Source organism: Typopeltis vanoorti, chromosome 22 (genome assembly GCF_054136105.1).
Source record: "Typopeltis vanoorti isolate ZY-2024b chromosome 22, IOZ_Tvanoo_1.0, whole genome shotgun sequence".
NCBI lineage: Eukaryota > Metazoa > Arthropoda > Arachnida > Uropygi > Thelyphonidae > Typopeltis > Typopeltis vanoorti.
This window is the reverse complement of record NC_143570.1, coordinates 71447342-71463727: the sequence shown is the minus strand read 5'-3', so window position 1 is coordinate 71463727 and position 16386 is coordinate 71447342. Positions and strand designations below refer to the sequence as shown.

The following is a 16386-nucleotide window of genomic DNA, read 5'->3' as shown; positions in this document are numbered from 1 at the left end:
CACCACGTTTAATGCTGGTGCAGTTAGCGCTGCACGCTCATCACAATTATCACAGTGGCCCCTGTCTACTGCAGCTGTACATATCAGTGGGCAGCGCGCACATTAAGGTGACGCCTCTCGTCTAACATGGACATTAAGCGCATGTTTTTTTATTATTATTTTTTTTAAAGATTCCTTCTCCAGTAATAGAGACTGTTACGGTTCAAAACATCTCAGTTGGCACATCCGTTGCTTACTTCGAAAAATCCCCAGATAACCAGTTTCGGTCACAGAAGTTCTCATTCTTTTTTAAGTAGGTGTTTATGGCTTTTTTTTTTTTTTTTTTATCAGCAGACACTTTATAGTTAAGAGTAGTCTGCTGAAGCTGTTTTTGCTTTACTGTGAATGAGTTTAATTTCTAGCGTCTGCTTTAAATGGAGCTTGGTTTATGTGTTTATAATCTCGAACCAGCATCGAGGTTAATTCACTCACTTATTCTGAAATTATCATAATAACCATTTCTCAAACACCCAGAAATCCCTGTAATTGAATAAGTCTGATAACAGTGATAGTATAAACGTGGAATTACGTGTTAAAATAATCTCGTACCGCTGCTTAAGCATTTTTCATTCACACAATTGCTCTGATTAAATGTACTGTTTATGTAGTGCGCTAAGGAAAGGACTGTGCAGAAGTATCACGAAAGACTTAGGCGTGCCATAATTAAAACGTGTCATAATATTAAAACGCACTTAATAAAGGAAACGCAGATAACGAAGCAACGTGATTTCGTCTGTAATTTCTACCAGAGGACCGCCTAAAGACATTCTAATCTAATTTAATGTTGAAATGTTTTTAGTAATTTTCAAATAAAATAAAAAAAAATTAATTTCATTTGAGCATAAATCAAAAATTACATATTTGTTAAAATAAAGAACTCTACCAGAATAATTAATTCAAACAGATATACATATATTTGGTATTCACCTTGCCCCTGTCTGCTGCACTTTTTTCTGAGTTATACGTTGGTTTAATATGTTTTTGCGAATCATATTAAATTTAAATGTATTTCCGAAAATGCAGTCAAGATAGATATTTTATTAACATATTTTCTTATTAGTTACCAGCGGGCTGTTTGTAGTGACAAAATACTGCATATATTTCAGGAAAGTGAAAAGCCGCCTAACTTTTGGATTTGTTCCTCGTTTTTTTTTTTGTGCGCCTGTTTGTCCATGGAGCTATTTGAATACTTTAAACCCTTCACGGACATCATGATAGTTCTCGCAAAAATCATGGGCATATCGAGAATATAGCAACCAACGTCAGTTTGTTCATAAAAAAAAAAAAAAAAATGTAACCGCGTGGATCACATCGTCTGGTGATGTGTATAATTTGTAGTAGAGAGTATTTTTGTATTTTCAAGAATGGCTAAAGAAAGATTGATTCTTCAGCTAGAATGAAACCATTCTTATTAATGAAGGATAACCAACAATTCAGAATGAGAAGTTATTCTATATTTTCATGAATTTTACTTAGATACATAACTATAAATTTACATTCTCATCGAAAATTTGGAGTTATTTCAAACAACTTTGGTCTCATTCGAACTTTTGTAATGGCAACCATTGGCAAAGCGAAATTATGTTCACAATATAATTATGATAAAGCATGGTGCCATTACTATATAAGAAAACTATTACGATCGCTATTTTATGATTTACGGCTGTTTCCTTACTTTGTACTGAGTGTACAACTTTATAGTTGTATTCAAAAGCCCTTTTAATTCAGTAACTAAAGCAAAGTATGAAGTAACACATTAGTTGAGGAGGCATCGAATATTACTTTTTGGAAATCAAGTTTTTTTTTTCCCATTTCACATCGATGGAAAGTTTGAGCTCACAGATAAGAGAAATTAGATATACTTGATGAATAGAGATTAGTATTTCCTTAAAGATAATCTGTTATTCTTTATGATAATTTCAATGGCAAATTTGTACTTTAAGAAAATAATCTGTGTGGCTTTCTCTTTTGTACTAAATTTATTTGCATCTCATGATAAACCGTTTCTTAATTAAACGTATAGTGACCCGTGTGTGTATGTGTGATAAACCACTTCACACACCCATACAGCACCCATGCACGAACGTGGTTACGACTTGTCGTTTTTATCTGTGAAATTAATTATCTGCAGAAAATGATAATTACTTTATTTATTAAACAGCAAACGAGATTTATGTAACTGAATGGAGATCCTCCCTTGCTTGACTGCGTGCATTTTTCCATAAATAATCCTGTATCCTTTTCCATTTGTAATCTGTTACGACTCCTGTGCACTGCCACTAACTATTGTTCCCTTTGTGTCCACAGAGACCGGCGATATGATAAACTTTTCCATTACAGAGTGGCTGCGGTAATTTAATATTTATTTTGGGCAACGTTCCATATGATATATGTTCATTCTTAGCATCTAAGTGGTTTAGGTAAAGTCCTTAAGAAAGACTGATAGCTTACTTTACTTGTATTTATGGTGTTGAAAGGAAGGGAATTTTGTACTTAGTGAAAAATATAAAGAACAGTCCGTGGCAGATAAATATTGAGCTTACCATCCTCTTCGGCTGCTTTCCTATGACATATTATTAATCTTCTGCATATTGTCCGGCCTACAATACCTACGAAAAAACTAGAGAGAAAAGAAAGATAAGAAGAAACATTTATATTATACTATATAACTTCTCGCTCTGCTTAAAAATACTGACCACGCGGGTGCAGACGGTGGTGACAGACGTATCAATCATTTATAATACCGCCTGAATGGTCGAGCTTAGCGATAAGACGTGACAAATCGAGAGCAGACTCATCTTATGTTTCGATGTCGAAAAGAGTAATGATTGTTTTAACAGGGTGGTCTGTTAAAGATTTCAATTTCCCAGTAAAGAGGTAAAAAAATCACGTCTCTTTGCACCACAAATAATATGAACAAAAAAGTGATTTTTTTCTTGTGTTGGTTTCCGTGTCTTTCTTTTCGGTGTGGCTGATAGCGCTCCAGTAATAAACATACCGCGTTTGTGCTTTGACATTTTTTCATTTTTTTTAATTACGACAATGTGCGTCTTTTAACCGAATGAAGTAATACATCGGGAACAGTCTCTGCCACAGATACTAACCGAAATGAAATTAATCTACAAAAGTATTATTAAATGTCTTTCTTTACACATATGCATTACGGCAGTGGTTCTCAAACATTTTACCTCTGAGCACCACCTGACAAGAGAAAACACTCATCCACCTCCCCTGCTGGTTTTATTTATCAAAATAGAAGTCATATTAAGTTGATGTTTTATTCAGTTTATTTTGTGTTTTCTACATACTATTTAACAGTTTTTGACACAAAATAAATAAATATTAAAGCCTACAATAAAAATTAGTTTTAACACTTGCAATTAACCAAAATATATATTGAAATGAAACAATATTTATTAACAAGTATTTAATTTTTCTCTGTAAAAATAATCAAACATTTAAATGTCAGTCAAATGTGATGGATGACCTGCTTTTGAGAACGAAGTTTATCAAAACGTGGTTTAATATCAGAAATGGCCACTCTAAGTTCTTTAGCAATATTTAGATACTTTGACTTCATAGCTGCCAATGCAGAAAAGCCTTTCTAGCATAAATAAGTCGTTGCGAAAGGAATAAGGATCTTCAATGCTTTTTGGCTCAAAGTTGGGAATTCCTTGCCAATATGTATCCAGAATTCTGACAAAGACAATTCCTTAAATTTACTTTTCAGTGAAGTATAACTAGTGAGATCGATGAGTTCTTGATCATTTACGTTCACACGCGTTTTATAAGTGCGAGTGAAGAAAATAATTATTAGTTATTTTGAAATTCATGATGATTAAAACCTGTATCATCAAAAGTTTTTATTTCTGTATTTTTATTTGTTGTTATTTTTAAAACTGATTTAGGGGAGTTTTAATTTTTATCTGTAGGAAAGTATGCCGCGCTCCCCTTTCAAGCTATTCCTCCCCCCGGGTCACGCCCCACAGTTTGAGAACCACTGCATTACGTGATTTTCATGACTACGAAACGATTTAATTATCATTAGCAAATTGTATTGTGGTCGCTAAGGAAAAGTCGCTTAAAGCATCATATGGAAATGGTCTCGTAATACAAACTGTTTATTTAAACATCCTCCTATAAAGATACACACAAAAAATATGATCAGCAGAACCAAATCACGCTTATTGATCCACAGAAGGATACACAGACACATCACAGTGCAAACACCGAAGTGATTATACAGAACAGGAAACGTACCAGAGGAGAGTTATTGCATCTACATCGGTGCTAACCTGCTAGTAGTAAACAGTGCTCGCTAACTTCAGTGGGCACCGTTAGTTATTAATCTTTGAGTTTGACTGTTGATACAAGTGAGGCCACTTCAGTTAATGACTCCTTGCTGATCCGAATAGTCGCCGTCAGTTTCCCGCGTTTATTGAATACGGCGCGTAATTGTTTGCTTGTACCCTAGCACAGAGGCCACCTGCTTTTCCATATTTTTAGATGATATCTAGAAATTCAAACTACAGATGACTAAAGCAGAAATCTTTTTAGTTTTGCTTTTATTCATTTTACACTCTTTTTATGTACTTCAAAACATGCAAACTCAAATGGAATTTTTAATTCAGTTGGATGAGCCAATCAGATTTCATTCCCTGAAAAAGAAAACTTGAAATTGAGCTAATGCTGTTTAAAATTTCAGTGTGTCTAAATGCAACTGACGCACACGTCTACGTGCTTCTTACGTAGTTGCTAACAACTAGGTAGTTTTAATTTATAACCGTCTTACTTGTTAATTTTGTTTTCTTTTCTGCATAAGTTAAATATTGTGCGCAGGCTACTCATACGAATAAGCAATATAGAAATTATTTTCCATGTACGCAATGTTGTCAGAGGAAGTTGGATTCTCTAAATATTTTAGAAAATAAATTACCTCAAACGAAAAATACAACAAAAATGCAATTTGAGAATAACAAAAAGATGATTTCAACAATGGAGTTTTAACAAATGAGTCAACTTACTCTTAAAGGCATATTTAATAAGTGTATAAACTAAACTAGAAAATTAGCGTCATTTATTTCACAAACTAAATAAAATGAACATATTATATCGATTGTCTTTCGAATATTGTCAACAGTCAATCCTGACTACGCCACCTGGCAGACGCAAGTTGAAGCTTATGTTTCCATGAAACACATCCACTGTTTGTCATGCAAATGATTTTATTGCATATGATAATGCAAAAAAGTAAATAAATAATTACAATAAATCTTATTAAAATTAAGTATAACCAGGTGGATTTACGATGTAGTTGTGTGCATACAGTTCGTGCTGTTCGCATCCCCCCCCCCCCCAAGATTTCACGTCAGCGTAGTCTTTTCTGCCTTGAGTTCTTTTGTTTTTAGAGCTTTAAAATAATTAATGGGCTAACATTTAATTAATAAATAATTACAATTCATTTCATTATTTAGTTTTATATTAACCTCAGGATCAATTATGTTTTCTTTATAAATATCATGTAAACGTGGCTTTTATCAGAAACACGAATTGTAATCGAAATAAATGAGGATTCTGAAAAAATTTCAATTTTATATTATTAGTAAGTACGAAGCCTTTTACGTGTGTGTGCGTGCAAGCCGAGATCACTGAAGTGATTTTGATACTTAACTTAATGCTGTTTGTTTAGTTGACTTTAATAATAGAGACAAAATTTAAAAAAAAATGAATAAAAAACCTTTGAGAAACAAGCATTTTATGACGTGCATTTTTGTCATGTTATCAATCTTATTCTAATCTATTTTTAAAGGGTATTCAGAATTAATCAGCTTATTTAGTTGGTTAAAGATATGTTGATGGGACGGTTTGTCCAGTCAGCAGTTATTGTTTTTTTGGAATTATCACCACAGCAACTAAGACTATGAATTCGTGTAATGTCTGCTAAATGCGTGCCTTTTTCTGTCCGACATGCTTGTTTTACGAGGTGAAAAAAGCGAGTTCCCCGGAGAAAACTATTTATCATTCTCATGCCCGTTTGTAGCAGTTTTATTAATCAGTTTTTTTTTTTTCCATATTATTAGTTCGTCTAGAAAAAATGGCCAGTGAGGCATTTGGGTCAGAAGGAAAATTAAGACTTCGATTAAAAAAAAAAAAAAAATGCTCTGATTTTCAAACCATTAAGATGACTAATTTGTAAAGTTCTTGGCTCGGTTGTCAAAAAAAAAAAAAAAAAGATTTTCTGGGATGTCACGTTCGAGTACGTGTAGAAGTGGAAAGGGGGGGATGTTTATTTTGGTAATTTAAGAATCCCTTCGATTGACGGAAATTATCCTTGTATACTTTTACAGATTCCTATATGAATGTTACGAGTTCAACCTACTGAATGTCGTCTTGTTTTGTAGACTTAGGCTTGTTCGGATATTGAAATGTGTCCAAAACTTTTTTTTATAAGAAGCAGCCTAATAAAGTTTAAAAAAAGAATCATTTTTTAACTAACCAAATTTAAAAATACTAAAATTTATATTAAAGTTTAACCTTTCTATGAAAAGAAATTATTTATCGCTTAGTTATAAATTTGCAGTGGTAAATAATGTTCATTGTCCGATGCCTGATGGATAGCTTGAAGATGCACTTGAGTACCATGTTTCATCTCTAGCCTAGAGTTTCCGAATTAACTTCTTTAGCCGCCCAATATATTACATATGTGAAGTATCTTACCTTTCTCTAGTATAATTATAATTACGTGACACCTCGTTGGCTGGAGAGCGGATACGCTAACTGCTCGGCCAACCAGGCTGGCAATAATGAAAACTATATGCATTGCAGACAGAGTAATGGTAGCAGTGAAAGTCGGAAAAAATGCTTCCCATTTTCGTGGTATAGCAAGATGTGTGTGCTAAGATGGCATTCTTAAGACTTTATCTCTAACAGTTTACTTTCGTTCATTTCTATAGTGTTTAAGAGAATTATTAAAATGTAATTCATAGAATAAAGTGGTCCTCAGAGTTTGAAATTTCAGCCTTGAAAATAGTTTTAAGTCATTTGTCATAAATGCAAAGCAATCAAATTGTCATTAAATTGAAAGACCAATGTTAGATTTAACTTCGCAACCCAATTTACACAGCTACGCTATTGTGATCTTGGTAGCATTTTTACTAACATTTCCCTAAAACTTGAAAGTATACTTAATGATGAAATAAGAGACATATAAAGATTAAAGGAGGAATTCAACAGACTAGCGCGAATTCCTTTAAAGGGAACAATTGAGAAACAGATTTCAAAAGTATTTAACATATTGACAGGATATGTCATTAGTACTCATTTGCGACTATGAGTTGACTGATATGAACAGCAGGACGTTGCCCTGTAAAGATTCATTTTCAAATATTTCTTGGTTCACTAATAAAAGGAATTTGATTTGACTAAGTAAACGGAAACCTTATGACATTCACTTACGACTTCATATAGGATGAAATGTCAATATACCGCCCTTTCTAGCTGACGTTTCTGCAGGGTTAGTTACATGCACATCTCCTTGCTCTGATAACTTTTGTGGTTAAAGCTTTGCTGAAAATCTGTCACTCAGTTTTCAATAATATGCAATTACTTTGTACTTGCGCTGTCTTTCTCAACTTCATTTTACTAGTTAAAACAGAGAAGGGGATTAGCGAGAAACTACGTTCAAGTAATTGCCAGCATAAGCATTCCTTGTCAGTACATACTTTTGCTAAAAATATCAAAAGTGCAGAGAAAATGTTTATTAGCAGAAATGTGTTTATTTGTTACGCAAAGAATTGTCATGAGCCAAGTGAAATCTTTCTTAATTACTAGCATTCTCCGGACTTTATTTTCTGGGAGGGCGACCATGCAGCTGTATACTAGAAGGAATTTGAATTCAGGTTCAGGTTTTCTAAGTTAATAGTCACATACGTTATATAAGAAGCATACATTATAATGTGAAATAAGTATACACATGTATTAAAAGTCCAAAGACTTATGGAAAATCTCTTCTGACCGTAATATATCTGTCATACAAGCTTAAACTCATTCACGCTCTTAGCATTCACAAAATACTCAGGCCATGTATTTGACTCACCCACCACTCTCCACATAAAAACATCGTTCTCACCCTTTTATTCACTACTCCGTTGCGCAATTTCCATGGATGGCCTCTAGTTCTTGCTCCTTATTTTCCGCTATCTGAAAAATCTCTCTCGTATTCATCTGCAAATAGCTATTAAGAGCTTAAACTTCTCGATCATATCACCCTTCGCCTTCTATCAGCCAATCTCTATAGATTATGTCTTCAATCTATCCTTATAGCTAATATTCCACAGTCCTGAAATCATTTTTGTCAACCGTCGAAGTATCTTCATCCCCTCTAACCCCAGGTGACCAGTATGTCACACAAAATGTGTTCACTATTAAGAAAAACAAGAAAGCCATAAAACAGACCGGTTTTCTGCAAGCTGTCAACAACTCGAAGTATTCACCTAAAGTTCAACAGAAGACTGCTAAAAAAAAAAAAAAAAAAACAGTCAATGGTAACAACCAGCCTTGCCGAATACTGTTGTTTACGATATCTTTAATTCCGAAGCTTCAAATTCTAGCAACTGTTATTTTTCCTGCCCTAGACAACGGGAGATGTTCTCCAATAGTAATTTGAATGTTTTATTTGGTATGAATAAGATATATCTATACAAAGCGGTATTGAATGGGAAGCAATTTTTTATCGTTTCATCTTCCAGAAAAAATTAAATGTATTATGTTTGTTGCATTTGAATATATCTTTTTCAGCGTTATAATTTGCTAAGTGGAAAACAGTAATCTTTACCATCCCTTAAATACATTTGATAAGCTGGCAGTAAAAATTACATTTCTCTAAGAATGTGGGTTCCATATGGAGCTAGAACCACGTAACCATGTCGCAAGACTGTTTTATTTCCTCTATTCTCTTAAGTATTTTTCACAGTTTTCTGCTGATAATTATGTGCGATTAATAATGTTTCACAGCGCTAAAATCATTTACACCCAATAAATTCATTTACCGAATCATGCATTTATAATTTTAACTATTCATTTAATGGAGTGCTGTCATTATTCAATTAGTATAATTAAATATCGTGTTTTGTGGTATTGAGAAATAGCTGACATTATGAATATTAGAAACTAAATGCAGTTCTCTGCTGTATAACATCGTCTAGGCATAGTCGCTGATATTTACATAGTTTAGTAGAATTAAATGTCCGCCATTGTGTGTATTTGTTATGGAGAAAACTTTGTCAATTAAGTCATTTTAATGAATGACTTAATTTCCAATTCATTTTAATGAATATTGAATATGTATGTCAAGCTTGCAATACAGAATAGTTAAAAGTGACTAAATTTGGCAGTTTGATGGAGCCCAGAGGATTATGGTATTTAAAATTGATACAGCAGCAGGTTGATATTCGTTTAAATGAGTGATTGCATGGAATAAGTGATGTGAATATCGAGTTAGAATATGTTCCTGATTTATTTTGGTAATCGCAATACTTGAAGCAATGAACTTTGTAGTTGCAAAATTCTTGTTAATGATGTAAACAGAGCAGATATCAAATGATATAGGAAGCTTAGGACAGCCTGAGAAAAAATGCCCATCATTTGTTTAGTACATCCAATTATATGTAATAAAATATATAATTCGAGGTATAATAAAGTAGATAAAATAGCACTCTGATAGAAAGGACTTGCGAAAATTGCTCTGCCGTTGAATAGTCAGAGGTAAAATGGCTGAGATCTGTTCATCCATACTTCTATCGACATTTATTGCGAAATAAGATGACAAATAACAAGAAATTCAGTTCATTTGGTATTCATGGAAGCGGTATGTTAATAAAGACGTGAATAAAGATGTTCGTAGATTTCAATTAAGTAGATTTTAATTTTAATATTTTAATCAGATCAAAATATTTTTCAGAAATAATATGCTGGTTAAATAATTGATATTTCGGACAATGATAAGCAGTTATCGTACTTCATTCTTACAGCAAGATGAACTACCTGTTCAAACTGAAAGAATTTTTGCATTGAAAGAAAGAATGCTATCTTTTTTTGCTTATGTATTGCTCTTGTACGTCAGTGTGACACAGTCTGCGCTTTCAACTGACTGAAAAGTCTTATCAAAGATGTGTGAAGGAAAGCAGTTGATTGAAGAGCCTTTCGCATGTAATCAAAAAGAAGTGTTTTAGTATTTAAAACGCTTCTGTTTAGCAAACAGAAGCAGATTTCACAAACGTTTAATGTACGTCTCATATCTGTTTCTGTCTAGATGCCTGGAGTTCTTTAGTTGTTTCTTTTCAAAGAAATTAATGATCCTTTTTCGCTTCGGACATATGTAACGAGAAAGATAGCATATGTTCATATTCACTAGAGCGAAAAGCCGTGTCAGTATGGGCAACACACTCATCCATAACATAGAAGGTAAGTATTATCATTTGTCAACAAAATCCGAGCTATTCTTATATTAGCCACGCTGTCTGTCTCAACAGAAATAACATTCGTTAGATGCCATCACTTGTTTGTTATTTATTTTAGAATGGTTCCACTGCTGCAGGTCACCATACATTTCCCTACATTGAGATACCCAACTTTACAGCTCTAGAGATGTCCACCTTACCGAAAGCTGTGTCTATCCGCTACCTTCAGGCAGGTTGTTTACGAAAGTCGGTTTTGCTGATTAAAGTTTAATCTTCACCAGTACACAGAGAGGAAGGTTGCAGAATTTTTGAGAAGTCACTTCGCAGTAATGGTGCAATGGCACCGTTTCTTTGCAGTAATGTCTAATTTTTAAAGAACAGAAACATGAAAGTTTGTCAGAGAATTGTAAACATTTTACGTTTATTCAGGAATAAAAGAATGATATATTAGATAAATGTGTGGATTATTTTCACGGCAGAAAACGAAATGACTACATTTTGTTTGCTCTATAAACAAATCGTAGTCATTCCAATGAAAAGCATATTCCTAGTTGAACACATGTTGATCTAGGAATATGCAGATTGTTTAGAAGAGTGGAATACGAGGATAAGTTATAAATGCTTACTACAGTTGAATAGTAAGAGATTTTTATCGCACATATTTCGCTTGATTTTTATAGACAGAGAAACTTCATGCCACACATTTTGTATACAATCTTAAGATAAGTAGTAAAATTCCTAAAATACTCTTTTTAAGAGATCCGATTATCTTATTGTAGTTGGGATCTGTAGTTACCAAATAATATTCGTTGTTAATTTAGAAATTAAGTTTCTTCATTTTTACTTAAAATAGCAGTCTTTAATAGGCACTGTTTGGGAATGTTTTCTCAACACCTCGCGCCAAGTTCCGTCCTCTGGTTATATAATATCAACACATGACTTTCACTTCCATTAGATTTAAGGATGGTTGATTTTGACGATGGATTGATACCTTGTGACCCACAAGGTTCTGGTTTTAGATCACAAATTCTCAAATTTCGAAGACTTATCGGGCACAGTATAAAAATGGTTGCCTACCAACCATTTTTATCTCCATGTTCAAAATTTAAAAAATGTTCAAACACAAGGATATTGAAGTTTCCTTGCGAATAAATACTGTGATCTAATCTGAACTCAGAATGGTTTGATAGTAGTTTACTACAAATAAATGGGGGTAAAATGTGATATTTAGGAGACTGTATAAGAATTTAGAAACTCATTCAAGATCTTAAATAAAACTCGTTCAGTTAGTGAAAGTACACCGATGATGGAAGTGCATCTAGATTTTCACTTAATGAAATATCCATATACACTGCTATTATTATGTTTAACTAAATACCAAGCTCTTCTTTAGTGAAAGTGATTTTTTTTTATTATCTGGAATATATAATATGTAATTAAATTGTTTTCTTACCATTGCATTGTTTTCGAGACGGTTGATGAGTCAGTCATGAATTCTGAAACGCAATTGATATTTGATTCCTAGGGATTCTTCAATCAACTCTGCTAAACTCTGCTACTAATATAAAGATAAATCTATTAAAGAAGCAGCGCTTTCGACGAGGGATTCAAACCTTGATGACCACCAATTGCCTACCAATCATTTTTATCTCCATTGTTCGTCCATGAAACAGCCAACTCAAGATTCCCAAAGTATTTTATCAGGCAAGCAGTAGTTAAAATTTCGAGTATTTTATTAATATTTATTTTTTCGTTAGAATACATAGTAAAATATTTGAAATGTGCTATTTTGCTACCAGTTAACAGCATTAAAACAATCAGTTGATTGACCGAACAACAAACACTTGTATGTTACCATACACTTCCAAAGATTTAAATTTGTTACTATAACCCACAGACTAGAAATTCATTCAAAAACTTATCACAAGAAATATAATGGTTAGGATGAAATATTTTTCTCCCTTCATGTGGGTGTTATAATCATTATTCATTGATTATTATCTTTAGAATGTATACGCTGTTATTAAGAATGCAAAACATTTTCATTCATTTTAGTAAAAGAAAAATACGTTTTGCCACATCTGAAAGCATCGTACAGCATTAAGACAGCTCATTATGTTTGATAGCAATTTTTGAGTTTTTAGGTTTCTGCCACCCATCATTTGGAATAACAGATGGTGTGGAATAATTTCTTATAAAAATCGGCTTTTGATGTGCACATAGTCCGTCGATAAAATTTCCGTATCATTTTGTTTGATGGCATTAAATATAATTTAGTCCAAAATTCAAATTCAGGAATACTTTTGCTACTAACAAATGCCAGCATTTCATTTTTTTTTCTTTCACTATTGCTTGTTTCATTCTTCTTTTTCTTCTGATTGATTTCAAAACAAGAGTCAACAATATACCGAATTATTTTGCACCCAGAAAGTTATAGATGAAATAGACCAATTTTTATCTGTTGATAGACATCATTAAAACACGGCACCCTAAGAAGAACAAATATAATTCAGTTCATTTCAATACAGAGTGAATGCATATCACATTAATGAAAATAGCACGAACGAATGTGCGTAGCTTGTCAGAAGTTTTCGATTTTAGCCGATAACTTTCAGACACATCTGTTTTTCTAGGAGTGAAATCCATCAAAACTCACAAACTATCTTACGCTATGAAATATCATAGTTTGTGTACGTCCTAAGGGAGTTGCTTTAACAAAGATCCCTATAATCAGAGGATGCCAGAAATGTTCGAGAAGAATAAGCAGAATATGATATGATATAATATGATGTGGAAGAGAGATGCGGGGCGAAGGAAGGGAGAGGGAGGACGTTATTGGGAATTTATTGTCAATATATCATCTCGCTGACGAGCAAGAAATATGTGAAAGTACGTAAAGCGCATTTGGAACGCCATTCTAGCGTTTGCCTTCGAGAATACGAAGAGCAGTAAATGTCGGCAACATCTGATTCCACGATTAATGGTCACGAGCCGGTGAGTGATAAGTACCTCCACGTGTTTTCGCTTAATGCTACTGACCGCAAAATACAATGTTACACTGAGTCGCTGCATTGTTGGAAGTGATTCTGTTCTCTTTATACAGCGTGTAGTGCGGAGCTCAAGAAATCGCCCATTTGTAGGTAAGTGGGTATCTCACAGATTGAATTTACTGCGATCAAGAAGCGATAAATCTAATAGATGTGGCCGCTTGCACAGCTGGTCACGAAGCTACAAGGATTTAGAAGAATAGAAAACAGCCTACTGATTTAAATTTCTAGTTACAAGAGACCAGTTCCGGTCTAATAGAGGATAAAAAAAACACATGCAGCAGGCTGCCTATCTGTGGCTGTGAAAGACACGCATCGTGATAGCAACTGATTTTCACATGCTTTTGTGTGAAGAAAGAAAAGAAAAAACCTACTTTTACTCAGCTTTTTTTTTTTTTTGTAATTTTTATTTTAAAAAGAACCACCACGCAATCTTAAAACCAGAGGCGTTATTAACCGCAACCACGAATAACAAAAACCTTGATAATTAATATACCTTCATTTAAATATTTAGCAATCCAGCACGGTACTGTGTATCGTTTATGGCAGTAGTTAATTACAGGTAACGCTGATAGGTGCAGAGATTTATACTCGTTTTGTTTTTCTTTGCTGTCTGATTGAGAAATATAGTCCGTTTTCTCCCACCATGTGCAACCTATCGTGCACCGAAAGTAGTAGAAGGTTGCTTATGCTACCGTCTAACGGTGGCTTATCTCAGAAACAACTACTCATTCTGATACGTCATCAATTTTGTGTCACTCCACACCCGAAACAAGTTCCATATAACTGACAATGAATGGAGTAGCAGTGTAAGTGGTGCTTACTCATCCTAAATCTCATACTTTCGTTTATTTAACCAATAGAATCATTGTCAACTATTTCCGTTTAAGAATTTAATATTAGCTAGAATATTAAATATTTCTTTTGTGCATTTTTTATCTAATTAAAATCGACTTATGGATTTGTTTCTCTGGTTTAAACTCTTATTACAGCAACTTATTTATTGGAAGCGTTTGTTCTCGTTGAATGTCATCGTCACTTGAGAAAGTAGCGGATAATTTGGAATTGCTGCGCGTATCCTCTCGTTATAACACATTTTGCTTATCCATGCTTTCTGTACTGCTTTTTAGAGTCGATATCTTGTTTAATTTATATCTAGTTAGGAGAAAATATAATCACACACTTCTTTTTATATTTGTTCGTCTATTTTTAAGTAGTTTTACTTTTCGTTTTGTAAAAATATTTCGTTAAATAATTTTACAAAAAATGTAGTTCAGAATTCTTGCCTGTCTGGTTTGCTGTGTGGTTAAGATTAAACTGCGGGTTCGAATCCCGCTATGGGCATGGATGCTTGTGATTATCTGTGAAAATACTAGTGATGGCGATGGTGTAGTTGTAATTGATGGATTAAGTGGTGGAGACAGAGTTGTATAGTAGTTGCCCTCCCTCGATGAGTCTTTGAACTCCCTGGAGGTGTCACGTAATAATAAAATTATTTAATTATTTAATATTATTTTAATGAATTATGTCGCATTGTGTGTGTGATCTCATTCCAGGATTAATGGTGACGAGAAAATTTAATTACCAGTTAAGCATCGGGTCTACATAGAACGGGATCTACAACCAGACTACAATTGCCCTTCGGTTAAAAAGATCTGGATACGAATTCTGGCCTGGTCTTGAGGAACAGGCAAACTGGCCAGCAAAACACACCCACCTAAAGTTAAGTCATTAGCTGCATTGTGTTTGGAACGATCATTTGATATTGGCTTCTGTTACTGATTCCTTTTTATATGAATTTTGAAGCTTATCTGAAATTAAACGTTGTCGTGTTGCTGTGATTTTTCGTATGACTTCCTTTTGCTCTTTCCTGCCTCTGAATAGTTTATTATATGAACATACACAAATTAAAATTGTAAACTGTTTTATTCAATATTTTATGTGACTTACGAGACATGTGATCAACTATCATTTTGTGTAGATAAAGCATATATATCGGAAATATTACAGTCCAAAGTCTTTTAAAATGAGTAATTTAATGCTATAGTTTTCCCATATTGTGTTGCTTCCTTGCACTGATTTTCTCTTATAAGATTGAGTTGTCTTCTATCTTCTGGCATTATGATAAGAGATTGCAGTAGGTCAGATGAAAAATATTGCAGCAAGTTCCACAATGTCATTAACATTTAGTAAAAATTTAAGCTGTAATTTTTTTGGGGGGGGGGCAGATTAAGCATTTTTATGGATTATTGGGATGGATTAGTTGCTAATCACACACACACACACACACACACATGACTTCGTAAAAGATCTAAAACCAACAAATAACTCTCGGCAGCTCGCCTGATTGTTATATTAATAAAAATAAAAATAATATTATATTCCTTAAACGCCAGTAAATATTGAAAGTTCTAAAGACATCTGACTCAATAACCGTGAAGATTAATACTAAAGGCAAACTTAATTAACAAACCTGAAAGCGTAAACTCCGGACCAGATACTGAAAATGTAATTGCAAATAGATTTAATACAGTTGTTTTTTATACTAAATTTACTATATGTAAATAATAGTGAATTGTTATATTCATTCACTTAGAAAATAATTTTGTCACTATTCTGTAATGTGGTGCTATGTACGCGATTCCGTGTTTAATTCTGATTTAATTTTAAACACCTCGAAGATCGGTTCTTTTCATACAACCCTGAAATAAACATTTTATCAAATATCATTTAAATTAAATTTTCAAATCAAATTTTTATTAGACTTAACCTTGAGATTGAATACGCAAACAAAATATTTGCGTATTCAATCTCAGGGTTAAGTCTAATAAAAAGAGAACAGT

The 16386-nt window shown here is 33.4% G+C and overlaps 1 long non-coding RNA gene across 1 annotated transcript in view; it reads left to right on the top strand.

Moving 5' to 3' along the window:
* LOC150094483 (uncharacterized) overlaps window positions 1-16386 on the top strand; it is a 550669-nt gene that overhangs the window by 407624 nt on the left and 126659 nt on the right. Inside the window, exon 9 of the long non-coding RNA XR_016550261.1 lies at window positions 12022-12200. This is a non-coding gene — a long non-coding RNA (uncharacterized LOC150094483). The remainder of the gene's footprint in view (window positions 1-12021; window positions 12201-16386) is intronic.